This window comes from Vigna unguiculata, chromosome 5 (assembly GCF_004118075.2).
Source record: "Vigna unguiculata cultivar IT97K-499-35 chromosome 5, ASM411807v1, whole genome shotgun sequence".
Classification (NCBI taxonomy): domain Eukaryota; kingdom Viridiplantae; phylum Streptophyta; class Magnoliopsida; order Fabales; family Fabaceae; genus Vigna; species Vigna unguiculata.
The window spans coordinates 27,602,389-27,619,177 of record NC_040283.1 but is presented as its reverse complement, the minus strand read 5'-3'; positions in this window follow the sequence as shown (position 1 = coordinate 27,619,177).

The window sequence follows — 16,789 nt, the reverse complement described above, 5'->3', positions numbered from 1 at the left end:
AAAGTTATTTTTCTCTAGCAAATCCCTGAACAAAACATTATCAACTTTGAAAGAATCGTCACTTTCATGCAACATTGTAGTTTAAGTTGATTCAAGTAAATATGCATTATCTAAGAAGACGATATTTATCATGGAGTGTTTGGACTTTGACAAAATGAAGAAAGAAAATTTATTGCAGCATGTAGTGCATTAAATTCATCCATCACTATCAAGGTCATTAGGGAAAAGGGGAATATGTTCAAAAGAATTGAAGCTACTCAACAACCACAAACTACCCTCCAATGACTACTTTTCATGAAGCTTGTATAAAGTCATTCCAAAAGAATATATATATATATATATATATATATATATATATATATATATATATATATATATATATATATATATATATATATAGAGAGAGAGAGAGAGAGAGAGAGAGAGAGAGAGAGAGAGAGAGAGAGAGAGAGAGGCGTTGTACAAAAGTGCAAAAACAACAACTAAAAATTCTAAGCCATCAAAAGCTATAAAGATGAGCATTGCTAGTGTTCAATTCAACAAGCTAGAAGGAAGAGTGCTTAAATCCCACCGCATCAACAGACAATTGTGTTCTCTTAGTAAGTTAAAGTGTGAGAGGTAATTACAAAATTCTCAATCTCTAAATCTTATCAAGAGTGACTAGTGAAATAATACTTGCTTACAAAGGGATGCTAGAAGGGCTAAAAAAACCACCTGCTAATGGCATTTGATGGCCATTAACATCCCCTAATAACTATTTTCGTTTTTTTATTAATTAAATTAATTTAGGGCTGAAAAGTGTAGGAGAGGAGAGGTTTTGGTGAGCTAGTAGAAGGACTGAGTTTGATAATGATAAGAGTGAGTTTTATGCACCAAAGAGAGAGAACATTGATGGCTAGGAAGCACTTTTGGAGTGGAGGCAGGAGTTGAGACAAATAGGGGCTAGGAAGAACTTTAGGAGTTATAAAGGGAGTAAGGAATCTAGGTTAAGGGAGTTGAACTCGTGCTTGTTTGTAATTGTATAATTGTGTTATGTATGGATTACATGTATTTTTTCCCCTCTGTGAAATTTTGGATTTCTGGGTTTTTAGAATTTTTTAGAAATCGCTTGGCATCATTGAAGGTCCGCTAGGTGACACATGAATTCTATGTTTATCTTCTGGGCTTTTCCCAGAAATTGCCTGGTGGGCCTTCTTAAGCTCGCCAGGCGATGTTGCTAGAATTAACTGTTTGTTGTGATTCGATGGACTATGTGATTTTTAAGGTTCTCGCCAAGTCCCCTATGTATATTAGAATGTGTGATGATGTATAATTGTTGAGGAATGTTACTGTAATAATAAACTTGACGATTGAATATGTGCATCAATATAAGTGTTTCATGATAGGGTTGGGAAGGGGTGGAAGCATGAGGTGCAAATTCTATTATATGCTTTGGCCATTGTATAATTTAATTGGTTGGGTATGTTTGTTAGACTTGTGATTTGATGTGCTATTTTGTGCAATTGGTAAAGTGGATCCAGAATTGGGAAAAAAAATCAGGTTTCGCATGTGCGGGAATCTCTGAGTTCTTCTTAGGTTGTATGCACTGCTTGGTGGTATGCATCTTGCCACCAAGCGACTGGCCAGTGAAATGGTGCAGTTCGCATTTTTGGATGCACTAGGTGGAATTTGGGTGTTTTTGGAGTTTATCTAGATTTTTTGTGCACAATATTGATTATTTGAGCAAAGGGAATTGGGAAGAGAACATATGTATGAAATGTGATTACCTATGGTTGAGCATGTGTTAACTAGGGTATAATAGAGTAATAGGGGTTGATTTTACTTGGCAATAGTTGTATACAGTTCCTATTTTGGAAATATCTTTTATTGCAAACTGTATTTTGGTCAAAAACCAATATGGCATACTTTAACTTGGTAAAAGAATACGTGTAATGGATTCTTGTTAAAAATGTAAGTGAGGGCATGATCTTAATTATTGATTAATTATGTATATGGTGTATGAAGTGTGATTGAGTCATGTTCGCATATATATATATATATATATATATATATATATATATATATATATATATATATATATATATATATTATAATGCATATATTATATATATATTATATATGTATACATTATATGTATATATTATATATTATATATATTATATATTATATATTTTATATTAGATTATATATATAGATTATATATATATATATATATATTATATTATATATTATATATATATATATATTATATATATATATATATATATATTATATTATATTATATTATATTGTATTATATTATATTATATTATATTATATTATATTATATTATATTATATTATATTATATTATATTATATATATATATATATTATATATATAGTATATTATATATGTATATACTATATTCTATATATCTATATATTATATATTATATTATATATATCTATATATATTATATATATATATATATATATATATATATATATATATATATATATAATATTAAAACAGTAAAATTCAAACTGTTATTTTCTTTAATTTATCATTGTATTTTTTAATTTGTTGCTATCGTTTTAAATTTGCTACTTCTGGATTTCACATTAATTAATTGTTTATCATTTTCACGGTTCTAATTTCTATCTTTTATCTTTGTTCTTCACTTTCATTTCATATTTTATTTTATTTTGTTTTAAAGTTATGCTACTTGACATTTTTGGTTGTTTGTTGATATAGTTAATGTTTGTGGTGATTACAAAATAAAATTAATTCTGAAACAGTAGATGATCGACGTGTTAATGATAATTTGAATGGTCTGACACTCATTTTAACACAAAATTGGTTGCATGGTTTTGAACTAACAGGTAACATTATTGTTAGTACTGTAAAATTAATTTAATTATTTAATACTTAATCTTTTAATATTATTAGTTAACATTATTTTTTTCTTATTTTATGGTAGATGGGGATAAATAAGATGCTTCAAGAGATGAAAATGTTGTAGATTTATCCATTGAAGACTCTAATACTATAGTTTGATAAGTGACAAGAATAATTGATGTTAGATAGTAATTTATGTTTTTGTGATTTTGGTTTGTATTTGAAGTTTAACATAATTTGGGATTTTATTTTGATTGTATTGAAGTTTATTTAGATTTTAATCGGAATTATAATTTAGTTTTCTTGGGATTGAAGAAAAAAAATTGTGTGTTTTTTATTTAATTAAGTGAGCTAGTGAGCCAACCCGTTTAACCCGCTAACCCGTGGTGGGTCGGGTCGGGTTCTAATTTTGTTGGCTCGCTAATAAGTGAGCCGGGTTGGGTTGACCCACTAAGTGGCCAACCCGTCGCGGGCCGAGCTGGGTTGGGTCGAGTGACCCGTTTTGACAGCTCTACCTTGAATATATGAAGTTGTGAATGAAAGTATAAGGAGTTGAATCATGGATAGTGTGGCATGCTATCTAAAATCAGGCACTAAATTGTGAATGTACCTTATTGCCTTTGGAAGTAATTTGGATTGAAGAACAATCCATTTTGGGTGCTAAAACCAGCAAAACTACGCTATTGGTGTGGCGCCTGACAACCTACGAGTGCCGCCAAGCGATAGTCTATTATGGATATTCCCTGGAATAGGTGACTCTTGGCAGTGACGTATAACCCGCCAAGCGATAGACCCTGAAATAGTGGGTCTGTATGCAGCCTAGCGCCTGGCGAAAAAAGTATCCGGCTAGGCGGTCTGCGTAGTAGTTTTGCCTAGTGGGGCTTAGGCAACGCCATGCGATAGCGCTGTAGCCATGAACTTTTCTTATTTTCATTATCATGCTATGATGTGAGACTTGGATTAGGAGATGTTGTGTCATGAGCGGGTAGGTTCATGGTTGGTGATGAACACGTGTTGATATGAGCCGGGAGGTTCATATCCTGATGCTCTCGTGTGGGGATACGAACGTGGAGGTTCGTATGTTCCGTGCTCACACTTAAGAGTTGCTGTGAGCGGAGAAGTTCATAGTCGGTGGATCACATGTGTTGGACTATAGGCGGGGAGGTTTGTAGAGTTGGACTACAAGCAGGGAGGTTCGTAGAGGTAAGACCACGAGTGGGCGTGGAAGCATCATATATTTCGAGTCCATGGTCAATTATTTGTGTGACTTGTAGGTTGAAAAACCTTGGGGTATTAAGGTCTTGGCCAAGAACTATCTAGAATAAAATAGTTGGGTGTATCTTGATTTTATTAACTCCTATGTTAATTATTTATGAGCTCACCCTTTCTGTTTGTGTTTGGCGATGATCGTGTGACTTGTCACATGGGAGCAAATGATATTGTGATGCTGTTGATGCGTAGCGATGGAGAAAGGGCTAGCATGAGACTTTTGGATAGGGATTTTTTATTATGGTTTTTTGTTGATTCAGTCGGTTTATTAGAACTTGTAATACATTTATGAACCGGTTTATTTTATTTTATGTAAGATGAAAAATTTTCAAATTGTCCCGCGTTCAGGAATAATAAAATTATGATGTTTGAGTTTCAATTATTATCTTTTTATTTATTATTTAAGTAATTTCTAGTAGGAACATTACAATTAGGTTCATTGAAGCCTATCTAAAATGCCAAAACCAGTAACACTGACGCTACTGGTATGGCGCCTAGTGGCACGAGGCAAGACGTCAGGCGAGAGTGGGTGCAGGAAAGCCCTGAAAGCATACAATGCCAGGCGGTACCTGGTGTCCCGCAGGTGGTTATGGGAAAATTGGGCCTGGACCAAAATCCAGTGGGCTGGTGCTTGGCAACACCAGGTTTCTCGCCAAGTGGTTTGCACTAATTCCACCAAGCGACGCTTGAGTTACGCCAGGCGATACTCCCTGCAGTGATGGGTGGCGTTGGAAGATTTTTACACAGTTTTGGATTAAAACCTTGAGGAGATGACTTGCTAGAGGTCGTTTACGAGTTGTAGCTTGTAGTGAGGAGTTAAACACGTGGCCATTCCAAGTTGTAGCCTGATGGTAATATGAATTCCGGTGTGAGCGTGCGAGTTATGGCTCGTACAAATTGTTTTCACTTGATTGCCCTTCACGGGTAGTGGCCGATGACGTTGGTAGTCTTGTGATAAATAGGAATTGTGGTTCGTATTGGGGAGCTCCATTCGGTCTTGTAAATTGTAGTCCATAATGGGATAATTCCCGTGTGTGATCTACATGTAGTGGCTAGGGATGTCAACGGGGTGGGTAGGGTACAGGTAGTAGCTCCCCCGTACCTTAACCGCTGGATAAATATTTGTCCCGTACCCGTACCCATATCCGTCGAGTATCCGTTATGCGGGTATCCGCCTATTTTTTTCATATCCGTGGGTATCCACGGGTACCCGCGAATATTTGCAAAATTATTTAAAAAATAAATATTTAATCATAAATTCAAATAAAATAAAATAAAATACATCACTGTCATAAATTTTAAATAAAGTTCAAATAAACTCAAGTTGATACAAGTCCAAATAATTGTAAAAGTAAATATAAAATGACATTCAACACAACGGAAATTCTTTAATTAGTGCTTTGATCAACAAACCCATCCACCTTCTACGATTGAATACTGAAAAATAAACAAAACAAACAAATAATAAATCTCAATTGTCATGTGTCAAGTATTCTTATTTTGATTCCATCATTTGACAACAGACATACCATAAACTTCATTGTCTATATAAGGTTTGATGTATATGTCCAATTTCAAAGAAAGGAGAGAGAAAAATATCAAGGGGGAAGTTTAGCGGGTACGAGTATCCACAGATACGGATACTATGATACCCGTACTCACCCCGTTAACATACGGGTATCAAAAATACCCGTACCCACGGGTAACAGGTATCCATTTTTAATATCCATTTTTTACCCGTTGCGGGTTTTATCCGCGAATACCCGCGAATACGGATTTTTTTGACATCCCTAGTAGTGGCTAGTAGATGGTGGAACCACGAGTTGGATCTTGTGGCAGTAAAAGTCATCTTAAGGATATCATTAAAGTGTGTAAAATCGGGATGCGCACAGTGGTGACTATGATGGCTAGTGTTTAAGGATGGTACTCCTCAAAAGGGTCGTTGGTTTAACTTAATAACTGAGATTTGGGTTACATTGTATTGTTTATTATTTATATTATTTTGAGCTCACCCTATCTACTTGTGTTTGGCGATGATCGTGTAACTTGTTACACAAGAGTAAATGGTGTTGCAGGTGAAGATGTGGATGCTTAGCGCCGGAGAGAGGGCTAGTGGGGATTTGATTAAAGACTATGTTTTCTTTACTTTGTATTGCCTTTCCAGTATTTTATGAACTTTGAATTGTAATGGTTTTGGAACATGGTTTTGGAAATAATGTAAGTGTGAGATATTACTCATTTCGGCACGATAAATAAATTTTTAAACTTTTCTGCGTTTTGGGAAAAGAAAATTATATAAATGATGAGGTTTATTATATGTTAATTATTTTTATTTATTTAAATTAGTAATATCCGGCTAGGATATTACAATACTCGTGTTGAGCTAGGAGTGACTAGGGAAAGAATACTTAGTTGAGCTAAAGAAAATGAATACTTAGTTGAGCTAGGAGTGACTTGGGAAAGTATACTTCTAACACCCTTGACCAGGTGTCACAGGGCTTTGTGGGAACTAGACTGATTTAAAAGAGGACAAAAATTTAGTGCGCAAACACGTTGAGTTGTCTAATGATCATCACAAATTTAGTGCGTAACACTTCCAATGGGTTGCCTAACGTCTCCCACCGAGTCGTCTAAATCTTAACATTTGCCTAGAATTAAGGACTTATCTAATGGATAACTTAGTCATTCTTGGTGATTGGTCAAACACGTCGTTTAACGTGAAAAGTGGCTAAATTGTCTAGTCCATACATCATCTAACAATGGATTAACCGATCATTTGGTTAATAGAAAAGAGTACAATCGCTTCTAAATTTGAATCCTCAAGAGGCAGCAAAAAATATCAGAGAAGAATACGAAATAAGACAAAGATAGAGATGCCATAATCTAGCAGATTGATAAGTCAATGAAGATTCACAACAAAGATTGCCATCTTTGATAAGAACTAGATTTAGAGATGCCACAATCTAACAGATTGATAAGTCAAGGAAGACTTGCCACAAAGAAATCCAACTTTGATAAAAATCAGAGTTCTAAGCTAAGGATCAAGAGAATCCTTTCTCAATGAAAAACCAATTTTCATATAATGACCATCCAAGTTGTCTAAAAATGTATTTGGTGCACCTATATATAGGCACAAATGTTTAATCCACCTAAGAAAACCCAAAGACATTGGGCCCAAAAACAACTTAAAAATTCAAAAATATAAACGAGTTGTTTAGAAATTTAAAAGAAAACTACAAATACTTTTATTTACCTAACTTATTCTATAATTGTGTTCAAAGTCATGATCTTTATGTCTTCATGCCCTTTGAATTGCAAAGACTCCTCAAGTTCTTCTTGTATTGAATCATGGGATAGTCCTCTATCATACCTTACTTCTTAAAGACAATTTGTCCTCAAATTCATACCATTTGAAGATTCATGAGATAGTCCTTTATCACATCCTCTTTCTTGAAGAGAATGTGTTCTAAAATTCGTACCACTTGAAGATTCATTCTCCTTAAATTTGGTAGTGGTAGAAGTAGCTCCCTCCTTCTTATCTTTTCATGAGACGAATGATTTATTCTAGGAACTCCTTCTCTTGAGTTGTTCTTTGTCTAGACTTGATCAATCTATCATCACTTAGCAAGAGAAAGGAATTAGCAAGAACATCAAATATTATTGAACTTGTAATATCAACGGGTTACTTAATATTCATACATTATCTCAATATATTCATAAAACTTAAGAGTCAGGACTTAATTTTACTTAAAAAAGGATCTTGTTAGTAACACAAAAGAGAACTACTTCTATATTACTTTTCGGTTGTTTTCCAGTAGTGCATCAACCCCTACATTGTCATCAACTCCTGTGTAACACACGATCATAGTTGGGAAAAGCCACATCATAGAAATAAAAGGGCAAGCAATATAAAATACAACATAATAACACATCAATGTTTCTCATGACAACTTAACCTTGCAGATACCATTCAATATTTCACCAATATAAGTATATAATCATGTGAGAATGCATGTATCCTGAATCTATGTTCAGAAAGTGAGCGTGCATTGAATCTAGCACGTCTTGAGACCTTGTACCTGTCACACCCAGGGTAGATTCAGACCACAACCAGTGGCTTTACTAATCCACAGTAAGTAGGCTTGGTTAAGACCTACAACCTGTCAACATGTGATAGAGTTAGTCCCTTTGTGGTCTAGCCGCATGTAAAGCTTCTTTAAGAACTACCCATCCTTGACCACAAGTGACCTCTATAAACTCTTATTCACTAGGTACTTTCTTCTACGTCAGTTCAAAGTTTAGTAGAGTTTGGATGGTTTCATCTTACCACGCCCCTTCACAATTCACATCCTAATCCACACTCATGTAAGGTGATACTCCTCCCTCGAGATCACCAACACAATAACACATGGGTCTTAGGAAAGTTTACGATTGATTTTAACAAGGTTTAGGTGCAGGCTCTACATAGCCCTCATCTAGTAGATTATGAAAATTCCATGTCTAGTCTCTATTTAGCCCGTATCCAATAGATTCTAACCAATCCAAGTCCAGGGTTTACTCAACCCTCCTCTTTCTTTCCCTTGTCATAGACATACACAAGTGCTTTGATTATCAACATTTCACATTTTATCCATCATAATGGTTGCACAAATAACAAATAATGCTATAAACACGACACACAATTCATACTTAAAGCATACAACCATGCAACACACACACACGTAGATATCAACAAAAGACATTGTTAGCCCCCTTTTCCTGAACAAGATCTCTCAAGGTACTAGGTTTTCTACGGGTTGGATTTTCTACCTCTAAAAGGTCTCCTCGAAATCTCACTTCACATCAAGATTGTTATAACAAGAAGTGGTTCCAGAAAAAGAGAGAACATGTTAAAGTTTGAGTGAAGAGAATGTAGTGACATGTAACCTTATATTTGACCAATTAATGTGGCCCACTATCTGCCCTCCGAATGAGAGAGTTTTTTAAGCCTATTGACCTTCTTGGATGATATCTTGAATTGTAAGTGATTTCTAGTGGCTTTGGAAAGCTAGAATGTTAATCTTATTGAGAAATAATTTTTTTTAATAATGTAAAATTGAGATGATTAAGCACGGGACAATTTTTAGTAGTGGATCGCCTGTAATAGTTGAATTACGTATAATGTTGAATTGTCTACAACATATTTTATTATTCTAGATTAGATTAGCCAAAGCCCAAGATTGTGCCTTTGAAACAAATTTAGTGACCTAGAGAATCCTATAAATAGAGAAGGATACAAAACAAATAAGAGACACACTCTACAACACTCTTGGACTCATAGAAACCCTAGGTATGTCGTTGTTCTATCTTATGTTTTCTACTTTCTTATTTGTAGTTCTCCTCTTCCGAAGGGAATAAAGAAAAACCTTTACAGATTGATTCTCTTATGTATTCACAATGAATTTTGAGGTTTTGTACAATTTAAATCTATAAATCCATAGTTGAATATCCATAATGATTGAGCTTAAAATTGTATGTTATTTTAGAGTTATAAAATCTATTTTTGTGATTATTTTTTAAAACTTGTTGATAACTCATTTATGTGTTTTTAAATGGAATTCTCCTTTTATTCTACACCTGTTTTCTTAACTCAAGAGGTAAATGAAAAATAAAAGAATTCCACTTGTATACGCTTGGATGTGAGTGAGATACGTAACAAGTTAATCATTGTTTGTTTGATTAGGTCGATTCTGTTACAAAACTAAACTAATGAAATTATATAATAACTAATGAAGAATTCAATGATCAATTAGTTTCTTTAATTGTTTTATTCCCATTATTTCCTTTAACAACAAAAAACCCTTTAATTTATTATTTCTTTTTGCTCATGTTTTTTTTTTGAAGCCGGGTTTATTGAGATTATAATTAAATTAGTTGGGTTATCTTTACTCAAATTATATTGACTTTTTATGTTATTGATGATGAATGACCTTACATGGGACGGTTTACTATTTTAGTTGATTGAATTCAACATGGATCAATATACTAATGAATGGTGATTGTAACCTGTTGAGATAAAAAAACATATAATAAATTCGAAGATAGAACAGTGAAACTTATGTCGTTAAACTTAGAAAAACAAGGATAAATAATTGAACTTATTACAAAAGTAATTATTTGTTGACGAATTGCACGGATGACTAAAATATGGTGAATTAAATGATGTCTCGGGAGAAATGATGGTCCATATTACATAATTAGTTGTTGTCATACCAAGACTGCTTTTGAAGATAATCAATGGGGCTCTTGTCGACTTGGAAAGCCTCGGTGAGAACCTCAGAAGCAATATAGGTGGATTAGCTTTAAAAAATAAACAAAGCATTTGCGATTGTGATAGTTCCAGCATTTGGCTGCTAAGACCAGCAATTGCAGCAATTTTCATCTTGATTGGAGGTATCAAATCCAACATAAAAAGTTCTCTCAACAACCACAAGAATTTATATGTCCCGAGGATGAGTATGGGAAGCGTTTTGTCGGGAATCTAAATGAGTTATAGTCTCACATTGAGTAAAATTGAGAGAGTTGAACATCGTATAAGGATAAAGATTTATAAACATATTGTCATAAGGATTTGGGTTAACAATGATGTTAATTTCTTATGTATGGGTTGGACTCAAAATTTGTGTGAACCAAATATATTCCCAATTAGAGGTGTCAATTTGGCCCAGTCCACAGGACTTGGTTCTGGCCCATGTGGGCTAGAACCAAAAAAACCTACATTGAAAAAAAAGTCCCCATCAAAAAGTCCACAGGACCAAAAACCCCACAAAAGCCATGTAAGTCAGGGCTAACCCAAGGGTTTTCTTCTTAAACATGAAAATAATATTCTTTTTTAAAATATATTATTAAACTTTTCCATATAGACATGCCCGATGACTTGATCTTGAACTCTAGTTTAATGTAGTATTTTTAGGGGATCTAATCGACCTTAGCCCTGACGCTAACCCACTAGAAAGGAAGCTTTAGGAGTTGAAACTTTTATTTGACCCCCTCATTAGAGGTCCCTATAAAAGGGACTTAATAAAGAGTGGGCCAGAACGGACCCATGGAATACGGGTGAAGTTGACACCTCTCACCCAATGTGTTTAGTCTAGGTAGTTGATCAAGGACTCACTTGTGATCCTAGTGGATTCTCCGTCTTTGCAGCTTTTCCATTCACGAGTACCGCAAATTAACAAGGCAAAATTGTGATTAAGAAATCAAATTATAATAATAAGACAAGATGCAAGTTTTAAACTTGTGCAACAACGAAGATTTCTTCTCCATACCACTATCTGTTTCTTTGACTGCCACCAAAAAATCTTGCAGAGGACTAGGGTCACAGGCAATCACAACTGACGATGTCAAAGCCAAAAAGGCAACAAAAGAATACAACTTTCATTTTTTTGATTCATCTGAAGCTTGCTATTTATAAGGATGAAGTATTGAATTGGTTTTCAGTTTATAATTACCTAACATATTCTTTATGTTGATGAACCATTCCATCACAAACATGCGTATGCTTGTGCTCGATCAAAGAGGGAAATGTTCGTTGTCCACTTGAAAAAGAAAAAGAAAAAGAAAAGTGTGGTATTACATCCTCCACTTGACTTTGTATCCATGCTGTAATTAATATTATTTTATTATGGAAAGCTCGTTAACTAAATCAAAGATCAGTTTTGACTTTGTCTCAATATTACACACTTGATGATAAGAATTATTTGACATATTTACTTTGAAAATTTAACGTATTAAGATATACTTTTTGACTTTGTACTGCTTGCTGCAATTGTTTTGGCCTTAATTCAAATGTTTCCCTGTGGATATATAATTCAAGTTAAAACGCATACGATGAAGTCATACTACCATGGATAACCAAAACAAAAAGGTGAGACATATCTACAATAGTTTTGAATACGTATTATATTTTGGTTATTTTACACCTATTAAAATGGATTTACAAGATAGAAAAAAAATAATTAAGGTAGATTAAAAGAGAAACAACCCTGAATATAAGTGCAGAAATGAAGATAAAAAATGAGTAGTTTAAGATAATGAAAAAAAAAATTATAAAGTTAACTAACCAGTAACGGGCATATATATATATATATATATATATATATATATATATATATATATATATATATATATATATATATATATATATATATATATATATATATATATATAATTTTCTATATTATATAAAAATTAAAATATCTTGCTAAATGTATTAATGTATGTACAGACGCAATTATTAAACTTATTATTATTGAAAAATCCTTCTTTAAATGATTAAAGTTGAATTTTCAAGAAGAAATATAATAATTTTATAACATCCAATTTAATAGAATAAATCTACTAAAGGAAAATATCACACATTTATTATTTCAAGCAAAGAATCTTACACTAGGAGTTTCTATTACAGTTATCCAAGACATAAACACAAAACTGACGTACTACCACAATCTAAAACTCTAGCTAAAAGTGGCAAAAGATAAATCTTACAAGAATTTTCAAAAGATGCAACTTAACAATGAAAGAAAATCTAAAGAGATAAACACCTACATTTCCATCACCATCATCAAGGGAGCCAATCCCTAAATCCTCATCTGTTCACACCAAATATTGGTGATCATTACAAAAGAAAAATAATAGCACGAGAAGCACACACACAAGAGAGGGTAAACTAATATAAAAACAAATGTTTCATTAATCATAAGTTAAATCATATTAGGAACCTAAGTAATTCACACCATTATAAGCAACAAGCATCGAAGGAGAACTACTTGGAAGTTTTACCACTTGTGATGGATAACCTTCATCCACAAGGTTAATCCTATATAGATTCCTAGAACCACATATGGTTCTTCCAACCAAGATCTCCTACTACTTTCAACTCCTAATTCATTCTCCTTTACATAAGCTTGATTGATTAGTAGAATGTCAGGATAAACTTCCAAATTTTGAGTCCCTACATCAATGCACATCAAAGCATATATACTTTAAAAGGATTTTCCCATGAAAATCCATTCATCATTCTCAATTCACAGTTTCATACATCATTTTATTCCAAAATTTCATATCATCCCCACACATTCACATAATCCCAAGTAATTTACACGATAACTTAACAACACATGCAAATTAATTGGCGGTTTTAAAAAAATAAAACTAAAACTTATACAAAGCTCCAAAAGTTATGTTCTAACATTCAAATGAAATATAATTGAATCAAGAACTCAATCAAAAAAGAATCAATCCAATTGGGTACCTATAGAAAAAGTTATGCACTAAACAAGTGACAAAGGTCAAAGCTCCTAACAACCTAATCTATGGGAACCTTACAAAAAAATGCTCTCATTATACTCTTCCAAACAAAATCACACCGATCAAAACAAAGCATCATGTGTCTAGGACCTACTGTAAAATTTTCAGCTCGATCCAACGGTTAACGAAGTAGGAATTCAAAACTTTTTGAGATGACTCAGAGTTGGAAAGTCCAACACGCCCAACCAGATATTGGGCTCGCCCAGCGAGTGCATAGTGCAGAAACTCAAGTTCTGCAATTTGACAGTGTCAAATGAACTTAAAACCCATTTTAAGCTTCATATAAGTCAAAAACATTTCCAAATTCATGTTACAACCTCAATTTCCATTAAATTTATTTTAAATCACATGCATTCAATAAAACTCCAAATTTTTCTAATCGTACATACCTAAACTTGAAATTAGGGATTTTTCATCACACCCATAAAGAACAACATTAACAAATCAATTTGAGCTATCAAACCCAACATCAACACACAATTAGACATTTATACAAAATTATCATGCAAAAGTAAGGTTTAGCTTCCCTCACCTTCAAAGATAGAATCGAACTCTAAGAACGCCCAAGGCACCTTCGAACTCACGAAAGTTGAACCTCGATCTAAAGACAATTAATAAACAATTGGACCAAAATAGATGAACCATAGATTAGTAAGACATGAAGATAAGGAGTATAGGGGCACATGCAACTCAAAAAGATCACATGCACTGCCCCAAAACCAACTGGGTAGCGAACAAGGCAGAAACTTTGACTTACTCAGAAGAGGATTTTGTTCGGTAAAATTCGAAGAGGGCTTCATGATGATCGCAACCCTGACCTCGAATCACGAAGATGATGGAATATGAGTGAAGCTTGATGAATAAGATGAAGGATGTGGGGAATGCATTTTAGAAGAGATGCAAAGGTTATGTGTTTGAAACTTTTTTTAGTAGCTGAGTTTAGGTTTTCTTTTTAATAAAAACATATTTAAAATTTTAGAAAGGGGCTTTACAAATTTTCTTTAATAAAAGAATTTCATAAAAATCAAATATATAGATAAAAGTTGGCAAAAATAGAATGTACATTTTTAAAATATGTTTTGCACTACTCATGAGTAGACAACAAGTTTTATTTATAATCATCATGGTCATCAATCTATGTAAAAAAATTATGTGCAAACTAACATATTAGATTTTTAGTTTTCTGTTAGGGTTATATACCACAAAAGTATTGGTCAGTACTGGTCATTTAGTCTGCAACTAAATATAGATTTCATCATATTAGTTAAACTCTCATATAGTTTTGAGCATTCATCAAATTGGCTTTAAGATGCTGCAACACCCTGTCTCTATTGATTAAAGACTCTTGAATAAGAAGTGGATCTGTATTATGGACTTCATAAGGAACAACCGAAGGAGGTTCTCTGCCAAAAACAACTTTGAAAGGACTCATTTTTATGTTGTGATGATAAAATTGTACCAAAATTGTGCCCAGGGAAGCATAGAATACCAAAGCTTAGGATTTTCAAAAACATAAAACCTCAAATACATTTCCAAAGTCTTGTTAAGTACCTCGGTTTGACCATCACTTTGAGGATGATATGCGAAACTCGTGGCCAATGTTGTGCCTTGGTCTCTGAATAAATGTTGCCAAAATGAGCTAATAAAAATCCTGTCACGGTCAGAAACAATGGTTCTTGGAAAACCATGAATTTTTGCCACATGATTGATAAAAGCTTTTGCTACAACTTTGCTATTAAAATTGGCTTTTAATGCAATGAAATGGCCAAACTTCGAATGCCTATCCACTACCATCAAAATAGTAGAAAAATCATGTGAAGAAGGAAGATGTGTAATGAAGTCCAAGGATATGTCGTCCCAAATTTGTTGAGGTATTGGCAAAGGTTGCAGCAGGCCATTAGGTAGAGCTTGGTCCACTTTAGCTTGCTGACATATGCTACAATTTCGAATATAAGTCTTGATCTCTTCCTCCATTTTTGGCCAATAAAATTGGTTGTAGATTCTAGCTATTGTTTTAGTATTTCTAGCATGACCCCCTACCTTAGAGTCATGAAATTCTTGCACAATTAAATTCTTCAATTTCAAATCAGTCGGTATCATTAATCTACCTATTCTATAAATCATTCCATCTTTAACAACAAACTTGTCCAAACTAATGTACCCAGAGTATTTCGAATTAACAGTTTACTTAACTTTGCATCCTCCTTTGTCAGTTTTGGCATTTGTTCCAGCCATTTAAATTGTGCTTCTGACCAAGCCATCAAATAGCTTCTAGACAATGCATCAGCTGGTGTGTTTTCTCTTCCATGGAAGCACCAATGTAACAAGTAGGATCAAAGTAACAGTGAAATATCAGATGAAACAATAAAAACCCAATGGAACAGTGGAATGGAATTGTCAACAGAAATTGAAAATATGGAATTTGGTTTACAAGGAATTAGAAATGGCAAACATAACGAAGCCATAAGTAATGGAATTCCTGACATTCAATGGGGATACCTAAAGAAAGGGAATGATGAAATGAGTAATAGAATTGGTTTAGAACAGAGAGAGAGAATGAGCAGTGAAGGAGCATAAACATTTAGCAGAGAGGATTGCATACCAAACACATGCCTCTCTCACTGAATGAATTTCTTTAAATAAACATTTTCCTTCCGTTCACGTGTGCTTCTTCTCAATGCCTTGTCATGCGGCTCCACTTCCATTGGGCCCCTTCCTTCCACTATCTTTTCTGTTATATATTTTTTTTGTAGCATGTGGTCCAAACCATTTGGAGAGCAGAAAATGTGTTTAATAATGTTATAAAATTTTCTATTCTTCTGAACTCACAATCATAGTCTCACTTTATCACACTATAGTACCACCGCTACAAGTCTTTGTTATGCTTTGCCACTTTTCCACCATATTGTTCTTGCATACAACCACCACTTCAAGTCTCTATAACATTGCTTTTTTTCTACCACTTCTCAACGTACTGTTCTTGAACAAAGCCTTGACCAAAAATACCTACTCTCGGATTCAAATTTAATAGCAAATGAAAGAAAAAAAAACCTAACTCTATACAGTTAAAAAATGCTCAATTATGTGTCATGTAGAGAAGATTAGTTGAAACAAGATAATAAAGTAGTTCTGGATCATGTAATAATTTCTCCTCACAAATTGGCCATGAATCTCATATTTGTTGAAATATGAACTAGCTTTATGGTGTTTGAACCAATTTTTTAGGGTAGTAATATATGTGTACTTTGTGATGTGGGAAATATATTCCTTGGAGGTTCAGGTGATACTTTCTT